Source organism: Canis aureus, chromosome 19, assembly GCF_053574225.1.
Source record: "Canis aureus isolate CA01 chromosome 19, VMU_Caureus_v.1.0, whole genome shotgun sequence".
NCBI classification, from domain to species: Eukaryota; Metazoa; Chordata; class Mammalia; order Carnivora; family Canidae; genus Canis; species Canis aureus.
The window spans coordinates 56,024,732-56,045,712 of record NC_135629.1 but is presented as its reverse complement, the minus strand read 5'-3'; the positions used below and the strand labels follow the sequence as shown (position 1 = coordinate 56,045,712).

Below are 20,981 nucleotides of genomic sequence, written 5' to 3'. Positions count from 1 at the left end.
TGCCATTGTATCACAGCACTATAGACAGGAATGAGTGTGCTTATTTTCCAATAAAACTTTATTCGTGGACGCAGAATCATGAGTTTCACATACTTTTCACCCGTGATGAACTGTTTCTTTTCCTTTGATTTTTTTTTCCTCACCCAACCATTAAAAAAGGTCAGAACCGGGGATCCCTGGGTGGCACAGCGGTTTGGTGCCTGCCTTTGGCCCAGGGCACGATCCTGGAGACCCGGGATCGAATCCCACGTCGGGCTCCCGGTGCATGGAGCCTGCTTCCCCCTCTGCCTGTGTCTCTGCCTCTCTCTCTCTCTCACTGTGTGACTATCATAAATAAATAAAAATTAAAAAAAAAAAGGTTAGAACCGTTCTTAGCTTGGAGGCTGTACCCAAAGTAGGTGGCAGGCTGGATTTGAGCTGTGGGCCATAGTTTAGAAACACCTGCAGCAGGGTGTGCGGTCCATGCTGCAGGAGCGCCGTCTCTCTTGGCTGCTGTGTGTCTCCCAGCACCTAGGGCGGTTCCCGGCTCGCGGTGGGTGTTCAGTAAATAAATGCTCCTTTGTTGAATGAATGAATTTCCATGTTTTTTACATCAAAGCATTTGGAGTCCTACTCTATATTAAAAAAAAAAAAAAAAGGTTGTAAGCTGTTTCAAGGGAAACAGAAGAAAACGTTATGAAACAACGTATCCACCGAAACAACCCCACAATGAAGGAGGAAGAAAAGTGGCTGTGAAAAGGGGCAGATACTTTGCCACTTGCGATGTTTGACCTTTTCATGCTCCAGCCCCCACCCCCTCTGCTTATGGCACCCCAGAAGATTAGAAAGGATCTTCTCGGCCTGAGGAGTTTGTCTGGGCCTGGCAGAGGCCGAGGGTTTGAAAGGAAGACGCGTTTCCCAATCGTTTTGTTTTGTAAGCATCTGACCCATTCTCTTTACCAACACTAGTGCTCTCGTCGGAAGGGGCGTCGGAGGTGGCTTTTATGGCCACCCAGCTCCCGGGCCTCCACGGGGACCCTCTGAAGATGTGGCTTTCGTGGGTGTGAACGCGGAGCTGTGTGGGGCGTGTGGACACCATGGTGACAGTTAGATGGCAGGTGGCGGGCGCAGGCCAGGCCCCGGCAGCTCTGGCTCCACGGTGCTCTTCCACCACGACTGTGGGGTGGGGAGAAGGGTGGCCGATGTGTGATTTCTGAGCCAAGGACATCTTTATGTCGCCCGTCCGGTCCCTTCCCAGGAATGTTCTATTTGTCAGGCATGCATACCGTTAACGTGAGGTTGCACCTTCTTCAGTTGATTGAAATAAACAATCTGGAGAGTTCCAGATTGGACATCCTGGCTTTCCAAAGTTGCCTATGCTTTTTTTTGCCTCTTTCTGGGCCTTTCCCTCTCTCCGTCCCTGTGCTTCCTGCCCCAGCCCAGTGGTTCCAGCGAGGGCGGCGCGGGCACTGGTGGGCGCTGGTGGCATTGACAGATCGCGTGTGTGGAGCTGTCTGGCTCTTGGGCCCGCCGGGCTTTTTTGGCAGCAGAGCTGTCCTGTCGCTCCAGGCTGTGGCTCGGGGACGGAGGCCTCGAGTGGGTTTGTTCAGTGGACAAAGAGCGAGTAGCCAGAAAGCAAGTCGCCGCAGGCCACCGAGCTCCCTGAGCGGGTCTCCAGGTACAGGTCAGAACAATGACGAACGGAGGGTCTGGCCCTGTCTGCTGATACGTGATCCCGGTTACGTTCCTCGGGGGAGCCTGTCCAGCGAGCTGTGAAGAGGGGATCTCTAGTTGGGTGGCCCAGGTCTGACCCCCAAGTGACCGCACCTCGTGGGCAGGTAGGGATGGAGGCGGGCCTGCCTTCCTGGTCTTATGGCTGCTCGCTCCAGTCTCCAGGGGGAGAGCGTGGAGAGAAATGATTTGTGGAAGATGAGCTGCCAGTGCATCTGGAGCTGTGCTTTGTACAGAAGAAGCCGGAGGATGGATCCCCGAGGCCCCCTCTGACTGAGAGCCAGCCCAAAGCCACCAGCAGGCACGGTGACGGCCTGCCGACAGGGGTGCACGGGGATTCCCGGGCCACAGGTGGGTGGAAACGGGCTGCGTACCCCAGCATTTCTGGGCAGCCCAGACAGTGGCCCGGGAGCTGGCTGGTGTGGTCTCCGCGTGGGCACTCCAGATGAGTGAGGGGGTCCCTGGCCAGGCAGCTGGGAGATTCTCATTTTGCTGCTGGCTCTTTCAAATGCCTGCTGTTCCCTTTAAAATCCCATGTATCAGAAAGAGTCGGCCCTCGGCACAGTGGGCTTCCTATCTCGGGTTGCGCGCTGCATGGATCTGATTATCAGAGTCACGAGTCGAGAGGCTTGCTCGTGTCTCGCTTGCATGTGAGTAAAGCCCCTGGAATTTAAACTCTTGATTCACTGCGTTAGTCCAGCTCCTTCTGCCCAAGGAAGAGTAAGGAGTCAGGAGAGAATGCTGGCTCAGTGACCCCCTTCTGGAAAAGAAGGCGTCCTGTTTCGCCCCCTTCCTGGGCGGCAGCCTGTCAGGGCCACAGACCGGTCTTGGCTGCTCCCGAGTCCGCGTGTCCTTGCACCAGAGGCAGGACAGAGCCTCGACGCACAGGCAGTGTCGCTTGTTGAGAAGCTGGCTGCTCTGCACCTCGAGGCGTCTCGCCGGGCCCCGCAGACGGAAGGGCGGCTGGTTGGACAGATGCGTGCACGGAGCTTGCCAGCGGCTCCCAGACCTGCAGGTGGGCGCGGGCAGGTTCAGGCTGATGGTCACGGGGAGAGTGGGCAGCGCAGCCTTGGTCATGCGGCACGTGGCCCTGCAGACGCCCCAGCCGCGCAGCCTGCCCGCCTCCAGACTCACAGGACGCTTCTTGAATGTGGCTCTGGGCCTGCCGACCGATGGCTCGTCTTCTCAATCCTGGCCAGGCCGTGGCTTTATAGTGGACACACGGCCGTGGGAGCCCTGGCTCCATCCGAGGCATCGAGCAACATCTGTTGAGTGTGACAGTTGTCGGCCCGCCTCGTGTCTGTGGCCGGATGAGCGGCGTCTCCTGCCCACAGGGTCACGGTCCACGGTGGAAGGCAGAGGGGCGGGGGGCCAGGGCTGCCGGGATACACAGACGCCAGGCCGGAGGAGGCGCAGGGCAAAGGGTTGGGCAGTGGCCAGGAAGATGACAGAAGAGGCAGCACTTGAGCCGAGCCTTGTCATCGTGGGCAATGGGCAACGATGAGCTGGCGGGAGGAGGGGGATGGAGCGGGTGCTCGGGGGGGCCTGGGGACCTGCATGGACAAGGGCATGGGGTGGGGGCAGGGAAGCCCAGCCGTCTCTTGGGTGTTGTCCCCCCGCCCGCTCCCCACACTAGGCTCCGAGGGGCTGAGGGGAGAAGGGGCGGCAGCTCTGTCTCCAAGCATCCCAGGGGCTAAGACCAGAGCTGTTGGGCTCACCAGGGAGAGCCACGGGGCAGCTGCCCAGTGACTGGCTCTGGTGGGTGACCAGACCCTGAATTTTCTATTTTTTTTTTAAAGATTTTATTTATTTATTCATGAGAGAGAGGAGGGGGGGCAGAGACACAGGCAGAGGGGGGAGTAGGCTCCAGGCAGGGAGCCCGAGACCTGAATTTTCTAGAGCAGCCCCTCGTAAAGTAGTCCTGCCCTGTTGTCGTTTTATATATATAGTCAAAGTAAACTCGACACCCAATATGGGGCTCTGCCTCGTGACCCCAAGACCAAGAGGTGCACGTTCTACCGACCGAGCCAGCCAGGTGCCCCTTAAGTGTATTTTAATCGAGATATTCACATACCACAACGTTCACCCTTTTCAGTGGACAATTCAGTGTGTTTTAGAACTTTTATAGAGCTGTGCAGCCGTCACAACTGTGAAATTCCAGAACATTCCAGAACTGAACAGGAAACACTGTACCTATTAAATAGTCCCTCTCCCCCTGCCCCCAAACCCGGCACCCACCAGCCCCCCTCCAGTCTGGACGTCCCACGTAAATGGACTCACACTTCGTGTGGCCTCCTGTGTCCAGTTCCCTCCCCGAGCATCTGTGTGGGGAGGCTTGGCCCATGGGTTTGGGGACGGCCTTGAAGGTGAGGGACAGCCAGAACGTCAGACACGGCGACCCAGCTCACCTGCGGGAGGTGCTCAGGCCACCCTTGGTGTGCACAGTTCTGGACCCCCGTAGTGATCGGTGAGTCCTCGCCTGTCTGCCCTCTTCTTCCTCCAGCCTGAGCTGGCCTGGTGGGTCCCCTGCGGGACCTCTCGCTGCAGAGCCGGGCCTCCCTCCCTGTGTCTGTTCCATGGGGCCTGTGACCCTGGCCCCTACCACTCTGGCTTCTCCATTTCCCGTGTCCTGTAGGTTCACCTCGTGGTTGGTAGGGCTGGGGCCTCCTGGCCTTGAGTCTGCCATGGCTGAGGGCGGAAAGGCCGGTTGCTGCTGGCCAGGTTGGCCGTTCATCTCCCAGGCCTGAGCGGGCCTCCCTGAGAGCTTCATGTGGGGGAAACCCCACTCAGCACCCTCCTTTCTAAGACCTCCCCCTGCAGTCTGGTCAGTGGGTTTTATAAATTTGTATTTATTTATTTACTTATATTTAAAGCTTTTATTTATTTATTCATGAGAGACACAGAGAGGCAGAGACATGGGCAGAAGCAGGCTCCCTGCAGGGAGCCCAGTGCGGGACTTGATCCTGGGACTCCAGGATCACACCCTGGGCTGAAGGCAGATGCTCAACCCCTGAGCCACCCGGGTGTCCCTGGCCGGTGGATTTTAAATTGAGCCACCTCCTTTGGGCCACTTTCCTGGTCTGCCTGGCCCCAGCCTTACCAGAGTTGTGAGTTACCTCTTAGATGCCAGTGACTGGGTTCTAAGTGTCCCCTCCAGGCGTAGTGGCAGCACCACACTGGGCCATTCAGAAATGCCCACCAAACTGGGCTCTCCTGGGGGTGGGAGGGACTTGAGGGGTGTGGGTTGGTAGCAGCACATAGCCGGACAGCCCCCTGCCCCACATGCTTGCCCGGTGCCATCCCTGTGGGGGCAGTGACGCCCACCTGTGTGCCTGTGACTTTCTCTCCCCCTTGGCAGAGGATACTGGTGAGGTGGGGTGTCCTGGGCTCGTGGGAAGTGCCCTGTGGGTACATGCGTAAACACACCCGGATGTCAGGTGATAAAGCTGGTCCCCCACCTCACGCTGTCTACAAAAACTGACTCCAGAAGACTCAGTGACCAAAATATGAGACCCGGAAAGATGTCTTTCCTAAGGCAGCGCGGCCCAATAAAGACGCAAAGCAAGCCCCTTGTGCCATTTTTCTAGAAGTCACGTTAGAGAGTAAAGAGAAACAGATGAAACTAATTTGACTAATGTATTTGTATTGAGCCAAAGATACCCCAAATGCTAACATTTCAACATGGAATCAGTATAAAAATAGTTACTGAATTATTTTACACTCCTTTGTTTTTTGCTTTGTCTTGTTGGTACGGAGTCCTCAACATGCTGGGTGTCTCTCATGCTTGCTGCTGGCCCCCGACAGCCTGGTTATTTGGGGGAACTGCAGTCCCTGGATGAGCTGAGCACTGTGATGGGGTCAGGGGTGCCAGCCGTGGGGGCTCCTGGCCCTTAGTGGAGACTGGCCCCTTCCATCCGCCTCCCGTTCCTGCCCACCTTCCTGGTCCATCAGAGTTTCTGGAGCCGTCTGCCTCTAGCTGGAGAGACGAGACAGAGCCAGTGTAAACCGGCTGTGGCCACTGAGGGGTGAGAGGGGAGGGTGTTGACCCACTGCAGGGGGAGGGGTGCAGCTAAGGGAGAGGTCTTTGTGGGGGCCCGGGGAGGCCCTGAGCCTTTCACAGAGAGGGTAGGAATCAAGCCAGTGTTTGGAGGAGGAGGAGACGGCAGCTGTGGGCCGACCCAGGAGTCAGGACAGCTTGCCCTGGGAAGGGCAGGGGCTGACCCCTGGAGGGCCTGGTACTGGGCTGCTTGAAGTCAAGGCTCTCGAGGTGCAGTGGCTGAGCGAGCCACCCTGGCCTGCAATGCTGCCGCTCACTCCGGGACGTCAGGCCCCACGGCCGTGTCCCGATCCTTCCCGGGCACCCTCGCAGTCCTGCCTCTCATCTTGGACCAGCTGTGAGGGCTGGGAGTCCTGGTGGCCGAGCCCAGGGCAGGACACTTGTGGCATGGATGCTGGCTGTGCTGGGGAGCTGTGGACGTAGCCCCAAGCGGCTCCAGGAACTTGGAATACTGCTTTGGCCCTGGGAAGACCCAGGAGAGAGGCTTGGGTAGAAGTACAGCTCGGAAGTAGCATCGCCAGCTGCAGGCGGTCCTAAATGGCCTGAGGTCTCGAGGCAGGAGAGCCCGAGTGGGGTGGGCGGCTGGCGGCTTGCACCCATGCGCCTGACCTCCTGGGTCTATGTCCTGACCTCCAGAATGGGGACGGCAGCGGAGGTCTGTGCGTCGGGGGGTTGTGAGAAGAACCGAGTCAATACCTGAAAATCTGTTCCCGGAGGAGTTCGGGCCCCAGGACAGCTGTGCTCCGAGGGCATGCCGGGGGGTGCCCAGGACAGCCCGCAGAGGACCTGGGCCCAGCCTCCTGAGCCTTCGGTAGATCACAGTACCGACTTTCCTCTGGGCTTCTGTCTTCCCTTGCCGGTGAATGGAGGCATCGCAACAGAAATTTCTAAAATTCCACAGTGGCCCATGGTTTTCACACCGCTGCTCCGTACTGATGCTGGGGAGGAAGTTAAGGAACAGTCAAGGTTATTAGAAGGCACTTTGAAAATGAGTTTGTTTTTTCTTCCTCTGGAGCTTCTTTACGGCAATGGGGCAGGTAGGAGGGTTTGGCCGGGGATTTACGGACCAGGAAGCAAGGGCGCTGCTGCCCGGGGAGGCTTCGCCAGAGGCGGCCGGGCCAGAACTCGGAGTCCTGGGGCCTGTTTGTCATGCCTCATTGGATTTTCTCCTCCAGTGAACTTGGGGCTGCCATAAAAATGAACTTGGAGTCTCCAGCCTGGAAGACCGGGGTCCCGTGCGAGGGCTCGGTGTGAGCCGGTGGGCTTCACAGAGCAGCCCTGGGTGGGAGAAGCTCTGGTTAGGTTTGGTGCCTCTCGGCTGCCACGGCTGGGGCGCAGGTGTCCTCGGTATGGCCCCTGTGACGCCGGGTACCAGGAGCTGCTGCCTCGGGCTTCCGGCACCTGCTCCTTGAAGCCCCATGTCTCCCTGTATTAACTGACTTGGCCTTTAACCAGAAGAAGGCCTGGGAACTTGGGGGTCAGCCGGGTCATATGGCTGTTTGCCTAACAAGCCTTCCGGACGGGTCTTTATTACAGACGTAGCGTATCTTCCCAATAGAAAACTCTGGGCCAACGGGACAAAACCCAACCAGGGAAGGCCTTCTGTAGTCCCTGTGAGTGTCTGACGTGTGTGCAGCCAGACGTTGTGAGGGGCCCTCCGTGTGCTCCAGAGTCCAGGGGTCAGTTTGGGGGTGATAGGATGTCCTCCTTGCCCTGAGGGCTGATGCAGTAGTTGAGGGAAGGGTCCCTGCCGGGGACTGGTCACACGGCCCTGTGACTGCCAGGCAGGGGTCCTGCCACATAGGCTGGGTGCCCGGGAGGCCTGGAGCTCGGTGTGGTCAGGATGGGTGGAGGGCTCCGGCGTGGCCACTGCTGTACAAGCCACCACGGAGAGGTGAAGTCAGAGCGTGCGCCCCAGAGGGCAGGGATCCCCGATGTGTCTGTGCTGCTCAGGTGACCTGGGCTGGCAAGAGTGTGCAACCCCAGGCCAGAGCTGTCCCTGAGGACTCACACTGGGCCTGGAGAGGAGGGCCGGTGGAGGTTCTCCAGAAACAGCCAGAACCCACCACTCCGTGCCTCCTTGTGTCCGCACTTGGGATGTCCACTCTGGGAAATCAGAAGAGAGAGCTTCCCCAGCTCCACTTGGTCCCCTAAATGCCGGCCTTCCACACTGAGCTGCACGCCCCCTTGCTGGCTCTCGGGTGAGGCTGGCCCAGAGCAGAGATGGCTGTGGTTCCCGGAGAGGGGCCTGGGTAGGGGTCCCGTGGCTGCCCCCTGCCCCCACCCGTGTACAGGAACCCCTGGCAGTCCAGGCAATCAGGAAGACCTCTCCAGGGGATTTTGGAGTCGGGGGACCAGAATCTAGTCCTTGAGACTTGGTTTGGGCCTAGAGCCAGTGCTGAGAATGGCACCCCAGCTCCCAAACCTGCTCTGCCACTGACCTGGGGCGAACAGCGCTGCCTCTCTGGGCCTTGGCACCCTCAGGTGCTCTCCTTGCTGGATGTAAACGGGGTGATGTGTGTTAAGAAGTGCTCAGCACGGGACTGTTATCCCTGGCCACTGAGTTGGTGCTTTGGTGCTTGGGACCAGCTGATTCCACCAGCCCCAACTTTGTAGAAGAGCCTGAAGGCTCGCCACAGCGCTGAGGGCCTGGGAGCTCTCCAGGCTCATTGTGCCAGGCTAGGTGCTAAGTAGCCAGCAAGGAACAAGTGGCCCCTGGGTGTTGAAATGGGGGAGTGATTTGACTGGGAAGTACAAGAGGCAGTGCTGGGTGGACAGGAATCTGCTCCAAGGAGGTGACATTTGGGCAGAGATCTGAATGACTCGGAGGTGCCAACCCTGAGGAGCTCTGGAACAAGAAGTTCCAAGCGGAAGAACAAATAGTACGTGCAAAGGTCCTGAGGTGGAAATGAGCTTGGCATGTTTGAGGGTTGGAAGGAGTCCCATGTAGCTGGAACATGATGAGCTAGCCGGAGAGCAGTAAGCCCTGAGGTCTGCAGAAGCCACACCGAGTGGCTCTGCTGCTTAGGCTGCGGTAAGCCAGACCCCAGTAAAGGCAGGGAGAAGCCCGGGGAGCTGATGGTGAAGTCAGAGATTTCTGTGTTTTCAAAGACCCCTCTGGTGGCTCATGGGAGTAAAAGCAGGAGGGAACTCCAGCCGTCAGCCAGTTGGGCTGTGACAGTGGCTCAGGAGGTAGTCTAGTTTGGGGGCAGGAGGACTGGCCTTGGGGGAGATTTCGGAGGCAGCACACCAGGGAGGCCTCATGAGTGGACTGGGTGCATGGGAAGGGATCTGCGCTGACTCCCAGGGTGAAACAGCTGGATTAACCCTGGCCCCATCATTCCTCCCAACTGTGTGACCTTGGGCAAGTCCCTTAACCCTTCGGGGCCTCATCTTCCTTCTTGGTGATCGGTGACATGAGGGTGACCACCTGAGAGGATTGTTGTGATTGGGGAACAGTCGGCAGGGTTCTCCATGGAGGGGCCTGTCTCTGTTTGGATATTTGGATGCTGGGCTTGGATGCTGGGCCCAGAGCAGAAAGTACTGGGGGATGCTGGTTCTTCCTTTTTTTTTTTTTTTTCCTGAGATTTTATTTATTTATTTGAGAGAGAGAGAGAGAGAGAGAGCGCGCGAGCACATGAGAGAGACAGAGCAAGCAGGAGTGGGGGTCAGAGGGAGAGGGAGAAGCAGGCTCCCTGATGCGGGGCTCGATCCCAGGACTCCAGGATCACAACCCGAGTCAAAGGCAAGCGCTTCACAGCCTGAGCCACCCAGGTGCCCCGTGGCTCTTGCTTCTCCCAGGATGACCGGGCAAGGTCGGGAGGATGGAGCTCATCCTGTTGTTTCTGTCAGCCTGTCTTCCTTTCCTTTATTGTTCTCCCTTTTACATTTTCTGGCTTAGAAAGAGTTGAGACCTTGGTGTGAGAGCAGATCATTTTCACCTGGGAACGAGGCCTTTGAAAAGGAGAAACCTCACGTAGAATGCAAGTCTCCTGAAGCTTTCAAAAATTCCCTGACCATGAGCAGTTCAGATTTCCGCTCTGGAATGGTGAGGGCTTGGGGGCGGGTGGGCCCTGGCAGCACTTGTCGCCTTGGCTGAAGGAGAAATGCGGGATGGGAAGTGAGATCCTGGCGCCCGGCAGAGCTCGTTTTAGAGATCATGCGTATTAGGCGACTCTCACATGCTGTTTGGAATACATTATTCAAGGTGGCATTCAGACCATCCTGCGTCTCTTTAGGATCTAGGTTGTGAGAACACTCAGCGGCTCTAGTGGCCTCTCTGGCCGTTGTTTCAGGGAGCGTATGAGACAAAAGGGGCTGAGCCTTGATAATGGCACAGTTTGAAGGGTGTTTGTAGGTCTGGATGGAGAAGGCCCTTGTTAGTGGCCACTACTGTGTTGGTTCCATGTATTTCACATTTTAAGGGTTTTATTACGAGATTTTGAACACGTACAGAGGAATACAGATTAGGATAAAGAAGGCACCTGTCCCTGTCACCCAGCCCCAAACCATCAGTCCATATGATAGTCTGCCCTTCCATCCTGCCATCCATGGCAAAATAGCCCCCATATTATTTTTCTTTTTATTTTTTAAGGATTATAGATTCCCAAGAAGTTGCAGGAATAATACAGAGAGGTTGCCTGAGTGGCTGAGTCAGTTAAGCATCTGACTTTGGCTCAGGTCATGATCTCAGGGTCCTGGGATCGAGCCCCACATTGGGCTCCACGCTCAGCAGGGAGTCTGCTTCTCCTCTGCCCCTCCCCCAGGTCGTATTCTCTCCCTCAAATAAATAAAATCTTTTTAAAAAATGGTATGAAGAGGTCCCGTGTACTCTTCACCCGCCTTCTCCCAGTGTTCACATTTTACATAACCATAGTCCATTGTCAGACTAAGAAATTGACTTTGGCATAATATGTCCTGGGCCTTGCTAGAGTTCCAGCAGTTTTATTGTGCACACACTTTATTTTTTAAAAGATTTTATTTATTGAGGGAGAGGGAGAGTGTGAGCACGAGCAGGGGGAGGGGCAGAGGGAGAAGCAGACTTCTCGCTGAGCAGGGAGCCCTATGCGGGGCTCAATCCCAGGACCTTGGGACCGTGACCTGAACCGAAGACAGAGGCTTAGCCGACTGAGCCCCCCAGCTGCCCCCGTGCACTCACTTTTTTGTATGTTAGTGACATCAGCTGCATGGATTTGTGTAACCCCCTTCATGCTCAAGATACAGAGCTGTCCGTCAATAGGAACGAGCTTGCTTGTGCTTCCCCTTTGGAGTTACCCCCCCCCCCCCCACTCCCACCCCGGGTCCCTGCAGCCATTGATCTGTTCTCCTCTATAATCTAGTCATTTCGGGAATGTTGTGGAATCATACATCACGTGTCGCCTTTGGGGACTGGCTTTGTTTACTTCTCACCCATCCAGGCTGTTGCCTGTATCAGTTGCTCATTGCTTTTCATTGCTCAGTAGCTTTCCACGCCAGTATTATTTTATAATCCTTTGTACTTCTCTAGGGTGAGTGGTAGTGGTGGCATCTCATCTTTTAGTCCCAGTTTTAGCAACCTGAATCTTTTATTTCTTGATTGGTCTACCTAAAGGTTTATTAATTTGGGTGATCTTGGGGCACCTGGGTGACTCAGCGGTTGAGCATCTGCCTTCAGCCCAGGGTGTGATCCCCGGGTCCTGGGATCAAGTCCCGCATCGAGCTCCCCATAGGGAGCCTGCTTCTCCCTCTGCCTGTGTCTCTGCCTCTCTCTCTATGTCTCTCATGAATGAATAAATACATAAATCTTTAAAATTATTTTGATTTTTTTCATGGAACCAACTCTTGCTTTATTTGCTCTTACTCTGTTCATTTCTGGTCTAATCTTTATTATTTCCTTCTTAATGATTGCTTTAGGTTTAGTTTGCTCTTATTCCAGGACCTTAAGGTACAAATTTCGATTATTGATTTGCGAGCTTTCTCCTTTTCATCGAGACAGCGGGGACTTCCCTCTAAGCACTGCTTCTGTGTCCTGTAAGTCTTGGTTTAGTGTGTCTTTGTATTCATTCACCTCAAAGTGTTTTCTAATTTTGCTTGTGATTTCTTCTCTTACCCATTGGTTATTTAAGAGTGTGTTTTTTAGGGGCACATGGGTGGCATAGTTGGTTAAGCCCCTGACTCTTGGTTTCAGCTCAGGTCATGATCTCAAGTTCAGGGATCAAGTCCTGCATGGGGCTCTGTGCTCAGCGAGGAGTCTCCCTGACTCTCCTCCTTTCTCTCAGCTGTACGCATGCATGCTATGCTCTCTCACTCTCTCTCAAATAAATAAATACATCTTAAGGAAAAAAGAGTATTTTTTAAAATTTCCACATATTTGTAAAGAATTTGTAAATTCTTTATGCTACTGATTTCTAATTTTTAATGTGGTCAGAGAACCTACTTTCTATGATTTGAATTCTTGTTAATTTAATGAGGCTTGTTTTATAGTCTAACATATGGTCTGTCTTGGAGAACATTTCATAGGAACTGAGAAGAAAGTATATTTTACTGCTCTTAGCGGGGGTTCTCTACAGATGTCTGTTGGTTTGGAGTGTTGCTCAAGGCTTTCCTTTCTTTGTTGTTTCTGCCTGGTTGTCTTATTCGTTGTCGAAGGTAGGATATTACTGTCTCCAACTATTATTGTTGAAATGTCTATTTGTCCCTCATTTCCATCAGTTTTTGCTTCATGTATTTTGGGATTTGTTATTAGGTGCATGTAAGTTGAAAATTGCTATATCTTCCTGATGGATTGGCCCTTTTAACATTATAAAATGTCTGTCTTTAACATTTTTGTTTTATTTATTTATTTTTTAAAAATATTATTTATTTATTCATGGGAGTCACAGAGAGAGAGAGAGAGGCAGAGACACAGTAGGAGGGAGAAGCAGGCCCCATGCAGGGAGCCCGATGTGGGACTTGATCCTGAGACTCCCAGGACCATGCCCTGGGCCAAAGGCAGGCACTAAACCACTGAGCCATCCAAGGATACCCCCCCCCTTTTTTTAGAGTGATTTTGTGTGATATTAGTATAATAACTCGAGTTTTCTTTTGAGATGACATACAGATTTTTATTTATTATTTTTTAAATTTGAATTCGGCATGTAATGTATTAGTTTCAGGCATAGATGTCTGTGATTCATCAGTCCTGTATAATGCCCTGGGCTCATGACATACGGCTCCAGTATTCTTATAGTTGCTGTTTGCATGGTATATCTTTTCCATCCTTTTATTTGCAACCTGCTTATATCTTTGAATCTAAAGAGTGTCTTCTATGACAGCATATAGTTGGGCTTGTTTTGTTTTTTCCAGTTTGGCAATCTCGGTCTTTATTTATTTAAAGATTTTATTTATTTATTTGGCAGAGAGAGATTGCATGTGCATGCACAAGCAGGGAGAGTGGCAGGCAGAAGGAGAGGAAGAAGCAGGCTCTGATGTGGGGTCAACCCCAGGACCCTGAGATCATGACCTGGGCAGAAGGCAGACACTTCACTGACTGAGCCACCTGGGCACCCCTTCTGTCTTTTATTTAAGTTTTTGTTTAAATTCCAGTTAACATACAATATAATATTAGTTTCAGGTTTAGAATTTAGGGATTTGACACTTGAATACAACACCCAGTGATCGTCACAGTGTGCTCTTTAATCCCCATCACCTGTTTCATCCATCCCCACCCACCTCGCTTCTGGTCACCATCAGTGTAGTTTGTTCTCTATACTTAGGTGTCTGTTTCTTGGTTTGCCTCTCTCTATTTTCCCTTTGCTTACTTGTTTTGTTTAAGTTCCATATAGGAGTGAAATCATACAGTGTTTCTCTTTCCTGACTGACTTATTTCACTTAGCACAATACACTCTAGCTCCATCCATGTCATTGCAAATGGCAATATTTTATTCTTTTTTGCAGCTGCATAATATTCCACTGTATATGTGTATATAGGCATCACATCTGCTTTATCCATCCATAGTGGATGGACACTTTGGCTGTTTCCATAGTTTGGCTATTGTTGATAATGCTGCTATAAACATCCCTTCGGGTATTTTTGTATTCTTTGGGGTTAAACATCTAGTTCTATTTTTAACTTTTTGAGGAAATTCCATACCGTTTTCCAGAGCGGCTGCACTGGTTTGTATTCCCACCGACAGTGTAAGAGGGTTTCCTTTTCTCCACATCCTCGCCAACGTCTGTAGTTTCTTGTATTGTTGATTTGAGCCATTCTGACAGGTGTGAGGTGGTATCTCATCGTAGTTTTGATTTACATTTCCCTGCTGATAAATGGCGATGAGCATCTTTTCATGCGTCTGTTGGCCATCTGTATGTCTTCTTTGGAAAAACGTCTGTGCTTGTCTTCTGCCCATTTTAAAATTTGATTATTCATTTTTTGGGTGTTGAGTTTAAGAAGTTCTCTACATATTTTGGATACTAACCCTTTATTGGATATATCATTTGCTAATATCTTCTCCCATTATGTAGGTTGTCTTTTAGTTTTGTTGGTTTCCGTTGCTGTGCGGAAGCTTTTAATTTTATTTATTTTTATTTTTTAAGTTTTTAAAATATTTCACTTATTTTGAGGGAGTGAGCATGTGCATGAACGAGGGAAGGGCAGAAGAAGAGAAGCAGACTCTCTGCTGAGCAGGAAGCCTGACGTGGGCTTGATCTCACGATCCCAAGATTACGACTTGAGCCAAAGTCACAGTCAGACACTCAACCCACTAAGCGATCCAGTTACCCCGAAGCTATTTATTTTTATTCTTTAAAGATTTTATTTTTTCAGGGATCCCTGGGTGGCTCAGCGGTTTGGCGCCTGCCTTCGACCCAGGGTGTGATCCTGGAGTACCAGGATCAAGTCCCACATCGGGCTCCCCATAGGGAGCCCGCTTTTCCCTCTGTCTGTGTCTCTGCCTCTGTGTGTGTGTGTGTGTCTCCTATGAATGAATAAATAAAATCTTCAAAAAAAAAAAAGATTTATTCATTCATGAGAGACACAGAGCGAGAGAGGGAGAGACACAGGCAGAGGGAGAAGCAGGCTCCCTGTGGGGAGCCCGGTGTGGGATTTGATCCCAGGACCCCGGGTTCACACCCTGAGCCGAAGGCAGATGCTCAACCACTGAGCCACCCAGGTGCCCTTGAAGCTTTTTATTTTGATGAAATCCCAATAGTTTATTTTTGCTTTTGTTTCCCTTGCCTTTAGAGATGTGTCTAGTAAGAGGTTGCTATGGCCGATGTCAAAGTTCTGTGTTCTCCTCTGGGATTTTGTTGGTTTCCTGTCTCACATTTAGGTCTTTCATCCATTTTGAGTTTATTTTTGTGTCTGGTGTAAGAAAGTGGTCCAGTTTCATTCTGAATGTGGCTGCCCACTTTTCCCAACACCATTTGTTGAAGAAACCGTCTTTTTCCCATTGGATATTCCTTCCTGTTTTGTCAAAGATTAGTTGAACGTCTAGGTGTGGGTTCATTTCTGGGTTTTCTATTCCATTCTGTTGATCTATGTGTATTTTTGTGCCAGTGCCACACTGTTTTGATGACAACAGCTTTGTAATATAACTTAAAGTCTGGAATTGTGACGCCTTCAGCTTTTTCATTTCTAAGGTTGCTTTGGCTATTCAGGGTCTTTGGCTATATAGTTCCATCCAAATTTTAGGATTGTTTGTTCTAGCTCTGTGAAAAATGCTGGTGGTATTTTGATAGTGATTGCATTAAATGTGTAGATTGCTTTGGGTAGTATAGACATTTTAGCTATGTTTGTTCTTCTAGTCTATGAGCATGGAATGTCTTTCCATTCGTTTGTGTCAGCTTCTGTTTCTTTCATCAGTGGTCTGTAGTTTTCAGAGGACAAACCTCTTTGGTTAGGTTAATTCCTAGTTTCTTATTATTTGGGGTGCAATTATAAATGGGATCAATTTCTTAATTTCTTCTTCTGCTTTATTACTGGTGTAGACAAATACAACAGATTTCTGTACATTGATTTTTGTATCTTGTAACTTTCCTGGATTCATGTATCCGTTCTAGCAATTTTTGGGTGGAATCTTTTGGGTTTTCTATATAGAGTATTATGTCATCTGGAAACAGTGAAAATTCTACTTCTTCTTTATTGATTCGGATGCCTTTTTATTTCTTTTTTGTTGTCTGGTTGCTGAGGCTAGGATTCCAGTGCTATGTTGAAATGATAACATTGGTGAGGATAGGCATCCCTGTTTTATTCCTGACTGTAGGACAATCTCTGTCTTTTTTTTTTATTTCTTTTTTAAAGATTTTATTTATTCATGAGAGACACACAGAGAGAGGCAGAGACACAGGCAGAGGAGGAAGCAGGCTCCATGCAGGGAACCTGACGTGGGACTCCATCCCAGGTCTCCAGGATCAGGCCCCGGGCTGAAGGTGGCGCTAAACCGCTGAGCCACCTGGGCTGCCTTTTTTTTTAATTTTTTTTTTTTTAAAGAGTTTATATATTTATTTATGAGAGACACACAGAGAGGCAGAGACATAGGCAGAGGGAGAGGGAGCCTGATGCAGGACTCGATCCCAGGACCCCGGGATCATAACCTGAACCAAAGGCAGACGCTTAACCACTGAGCCACCCAGGTGCCCCCAGTCTCTGTCCTTCGATTGGACTATTTAATCCAACCACGTTTAATGTCATTATTGATATAGTTGGGTTTACATTTCTGATTTTCCTTTTGCTTTCTATCTTCTTTGGTTCTTCTCCTTTACTACCGCCTTTTGCATTACTGCAATTTTCTACTGTAATGTTTTAATTCCTTTAATGATTTTTTCTCTGTATTTTTTGAATTATATTCTAGTGGCTGCCCTAGGTCTTAACATACACGTCTTATCAGAATTTCCAGTATTATATGAAGCAAATCTATGCTGGTTCCATTTGAACTGAGCTTCCTCACGATTAAGTTCACTTGATCAATGAAAGAGCGTGGGTTTTTCGGGGGCGCTGATAGGTCTGCCTGCCTGCATGGTGCCCGTCTTTTGTCCATTCCTCCTCCCACTTGGTGAGATGAGCTCGGTGTTGAAGCCCTCTTACGGCTGTTTATACCTGAAAGTATTTGTGAGGCTCGGCCTTGGGAAGGCCCTGACTCTCTGTCATCACCCTGTCTGTGGTTTTGGCTTCTTCTCCGTTGCCCCATCTAAGCTGACTGCTTTGTGGCTCTGATCCTGTCACAGGATTCCAAATCTGGGTCAGCGTGTCACGCCCACTTGTGGGCAGGCAGGTCTTTGGTCTTGAAGGCGTGCCTGGTACCCAGCCTAGAGACCAGTCTGCGGAAGGTCAACAGAGTGGAGGGGTTGTCACCTGGCTGTTAACCGACCCTTTCTGGGAGAGCCTAGGGGGGCAGCCAGTGTGGCAGTGTCAGGATGGCACCAGGCAGGGAACCAGGCACGGACGATGCAGGTGGCCACCGTGTTCTGGGTACATTCAGTTGAAGCTTCCAACCAGCACCAAAGTGTTGATCCGTCTTCAGGGAGCTATGATGTGTTCATTTTCTGGCTGGATTTTTTTTTTAATTTATTTATGATAGTCACAGAGAGAGAGAGAGAGGCAGAGACACAGGCAGAGGGGGAAGCAGGCTCCATGCACCGGGAGCCCGACGTGGGATTCGATCCCGGGTCTGCATGATCGCGCCCTGGGCCAAAGACAGGCGCCGAACCGCTGTGCCACCCAGGGATCCCTGGATTTTTTTAAATAGCAGCTTTATTAAGTAGAGTTCCCATGCCATACATTCACCCTTTTAATGTGTACAATTCAGCGGTCATGGGTCTCTCTATGAGGCGGTGGATTGCTCATGACCATGTGATGTCAGAACTTTTCCACCCCCCACCAGGGAAACCCCTCATACATTTTAAATAGTCATGCCCCTCCCCCTTCCCCACCCCTGCAACCACTCTGCTCTTTCCCATCCATCGATGAGCCCATTGTGGACGTGTAACACACGTGGACTCACACACCGTGGGGCCTTCTGTGTCTGGTTCCCTCCCTGAGCATTGTGGGCTCAGGGTCCGTCCTCGGGGTGGTGTGTCTGGGCACCTGGCTGCTGTTCGTGGCTGAGGGACGTGCCCACATATGGAGGGACACACAGTGTGTATCCGCTCACCCACTGATGGACAGTGGATTGTTTGCACTGTTTGGCCATTATGAATGCCAGTGATGCATAATAGGAACATTCCCATGCCGGTTTTTGTGTGAACGCATGTTTTCATTGTTCTTGGAGTAGAATTGCTGGTCATATGGAAGCTTCATGTTTAACACTTGAAGAAACTTCCAGATTGTTTTCCAACATGGCTGCACCGTGTTGCAGTCCCAACCAGTAGTGTATGCAGGCTCCAGTTTGGCTAGGGATTTGAAATTTCAATTAGGTAGAGGATGGGGGACTGCTGTCATCATTTGGGAGGATGGTTCAATCCCAGGACACTTTGCCTCTTTCCCCTCAGATTGGTTCCTGTCTACCGGGAGGGACCAACCGGTTGGCCTGCTGGAGGGATGGTACCTCTGGGTGTCAGGCACAGCTCTCGAGGTGGGCTCTAAGTACCCCTTGTTTTTTTTTTTTTTTTAAATTTTTTTTTTTAATTTATTTATGGTAGTCAGAGAGAGAGAGAGAGAGAGAGAGAGGCAGAGACACAGGCAGAGGGAGAAGCAGGCTCCATGCACCGGGAGCCCGACGTGGGATTCGATCCCGGGTGTCCAGGATCGCGCCCTGGGCCAAAGGCAGGCGCTAAACCGCTGCGCCACCCAGGGATCCCTACCCCTTGTTTTTATAGGGGTCAGTGTATTATCACTAAGGACAGAAGTCTGTGAGTTACAGATGTCCCCCGAGCCTGCCCCCCAGAGATAACCGTCCCTGGCATCTTGGCCAAGGCGCTCCTGGTCATTGGCTGCCTATGCCTTCACTGTTACAGGGGCGTGTGTGCTATTCATTTATTCATTCATTTAAGGATTTTATTTATTCACTCATGAGAGACAACATAGAGAAGTAGAGACACAGGCAGAGGGAAAAGCAGGCTCCATGCAGGGAGCCCGATGTGGGACTCGATCCCGGACCCTGGGGTCATTCCCTGGGCCAAAGGCAGATACTCAACCACTGAGCCACCCAGGGGTCCCCACTTTTCTCTTTAGATTGCATGTGTTTTTTAATTTTTGAGCCATGCTGCAGTGAACATCCTTGCTGCCGTTTCTTTGAGGCGAGCTTCTGTGAGTGCGGACGCCTTTTACATCCTGAACCATGTTGCTCCGTCGTCCCAGGAAGATGGTCGTGTTGATGCTCCCACGGTGGCTGGAGGCTCCCGTCATACAGGGGACGGCCCCAGCTTCTGTCTGTCCTTATCACTGTCACCTCCTAGTCGCCTTTTTTTTTTTTTTTTTTTGAACTGCCAGTTCATGGCACGGCCCACCATTAAACTGGGTGTTTATATTTGCTCTTGACTTGCAACAGGATTTCTCAAATTATTTGATGTCTTTGAACCAGGCTGTTCTTTCGGGGGCGTCCCAGGCACTGTGGGCGCTGAGCAGTTTCCCTGGCCCCACTCCAAGATGCCAGGTGCACCCAGCCCCCGTGTGACAGCCATGGGTGTCCCCAGATGTTGTCCAGTGTGCCCTGGGGGCTGGATCGCTTCTGGTTGAGAAGCAGTGTTTTCTATCCTTTCCTGTGTTAGGGCTGTTAGCACTCTTTGGTGTCACATGTTTTTTTTTTCTCAGTTTCTCATTTATCTTTCAGCTTTATTTTTGATGTGTTGATACATAAAATGTTTTCAAGGTTATCGCCAAATTTGTCTTTTCCTTTAAAGCTCCTGGTCCTGTGACCTCCTTGGAGAGGTCTCCCCGCCCCAAGATTATAAAGACTTTGGCCTGTGTTTTCCTGCTTGCACTTTTTTTTTTTTTTTAAAGATTTTTCTTATTTATTTATTTATTTGAGAGAGAGCAAGCTAGAGAGTGAGAGAACGTGATGGAGTGGGGGGTGGGAGGGAGAGGGGCAGATGGAGGGGGAGAAGCAGACTCTGTTGAGCAGGGATCCCAATGCCAGACTCAATCCCAGGACCCTGGGATCATGGCCTGAGCCGAAGGCAGACTTTTAACAGGCTGAGCCCCCAGGTGCCCCTCCTTACACTCTTATGGAGTTCATGAAGACCTGCAGTCTAGAAGCTTCAGGGCAGAAGCGAGCTCTGTGTCTCCCATGTGTCTCCCTGGTGGTCTGCGTGGGCTGGTGATTCATGTAGAGTTTGGCTGCCCTGTTCCCAGCTGTGTGGTCTCAGACAAGTCCCTCTACCACCCCAGGCTCCGTTTCCCCATCTGTGAAATGGGCTGCGATGACGGTACCTGCTTTCTGGGGTTGGGGCTGATCAGACATGCCAAGCATTTGGAGCTGGGCCCCCACGAGGGTTAGCCGTGCCTTCATCGTGGGCCCCTTCCCCTGCACTGTTCATCTTCAGCCCTAGCACGGGCTGCAAGGGAGGGCCCAGGGCCAACTCCAGAGGGAAGGTGGTGTTCAGAGAGGCCAGCAAACCTGTCCAGGCTCCCCAGGGCCACGAGGGAGGAGCAGTTTTTCTCTAGGCGTGTAGCTTGTGCACCTCTGCATTGTCCAGCCCTGGCTGTGCCCAGCGCCTGTGTGCAAATTATAGGGCACATGTGCAGAGACATAGGACAATTATTTTGTTAATGATCATGGTTTTATTATTTTATTTTTATTTTATTATTTTTTTTAATGATCCTGGTTTTAAATGGTGAATTATGGAACATCTAAGACCTTTCTATACAAATAAAGAATGGACTGGTGTGTTGAGCAGCTGCCAGGATTCTGGCTACGCAGGGAGCTTGGTTGGGGGCCGCCAAGGATGCTGGCATCTGGTCCTCTGTGTGGGTCCAGCCCCTTGCCCGTGGCCGTGAGCCAGGGGGACAGGTGGCCTTTGCCTGTGCTGCTTCCCTGATCCTGTGGAGCCCAGTCAAGATGAAGGTGGCCTGGCGGACCCAGTGCTTGTCCCTGACGCTCCACGCCAGTGCTGGCAGCCATGCCCACGGCCCTCCGGGACTCCGTGGCCTTTTGTCCAAGCACTCCCTCCTCTTTTTTATTTTTCCAATCCAAGTGTTTCCTTTTTATTTTTTGTCATGCAAGCTGTCAGAGACATAATTTCAGATTTACAGGAAAGTTGCGGGAATAACACAAAGAATTCCTGGATGCGTTTTACCCACTTCCCTGGGTGTTACTGTTTT

At 51.4% G+C, this 20,981-nt stretch overlaps 1 protein-coding gene and 2 long non-coding RNA genes across 3 annotated transcripts in view; 1 reads left to right on the top strand and 2 right to left on the bottom strand.

Moving 5' to 3' along the window:
* Positions 1-20,981, top strand: part of KDM4B (lysine demethylase 4B) — a 137,258-nt gene that overhangs the window by 4,613 nt on the left and 111,664 nt on the right.
* On the bottom strand, positions 80-3,834 carry LOC144290798 (uncharacterized). The gene is made up of 2 exons (XR_013358336.1): positions 3,785-3,834; positions 80-614 (listed from the first exon to the last, which is right to left on the bottom strand). It is a non-coding gene; the product is annotated as an uncharacterized LOC144290798 (long non-coding RNA).
* LOC144290796 (uncharacterized) lies at positions 5,337-6,807 on the bottom strand. The gene is made up of 2 exons (XR_013358334.1): positions 6,464-6,807; positions 5,337-5,686 (listed from the first exon to the last, which is right to left on the bottom strand). It is a non-coding gene; the product is annotated as an uncharacterized LOC144290796 (long non-coding RNA).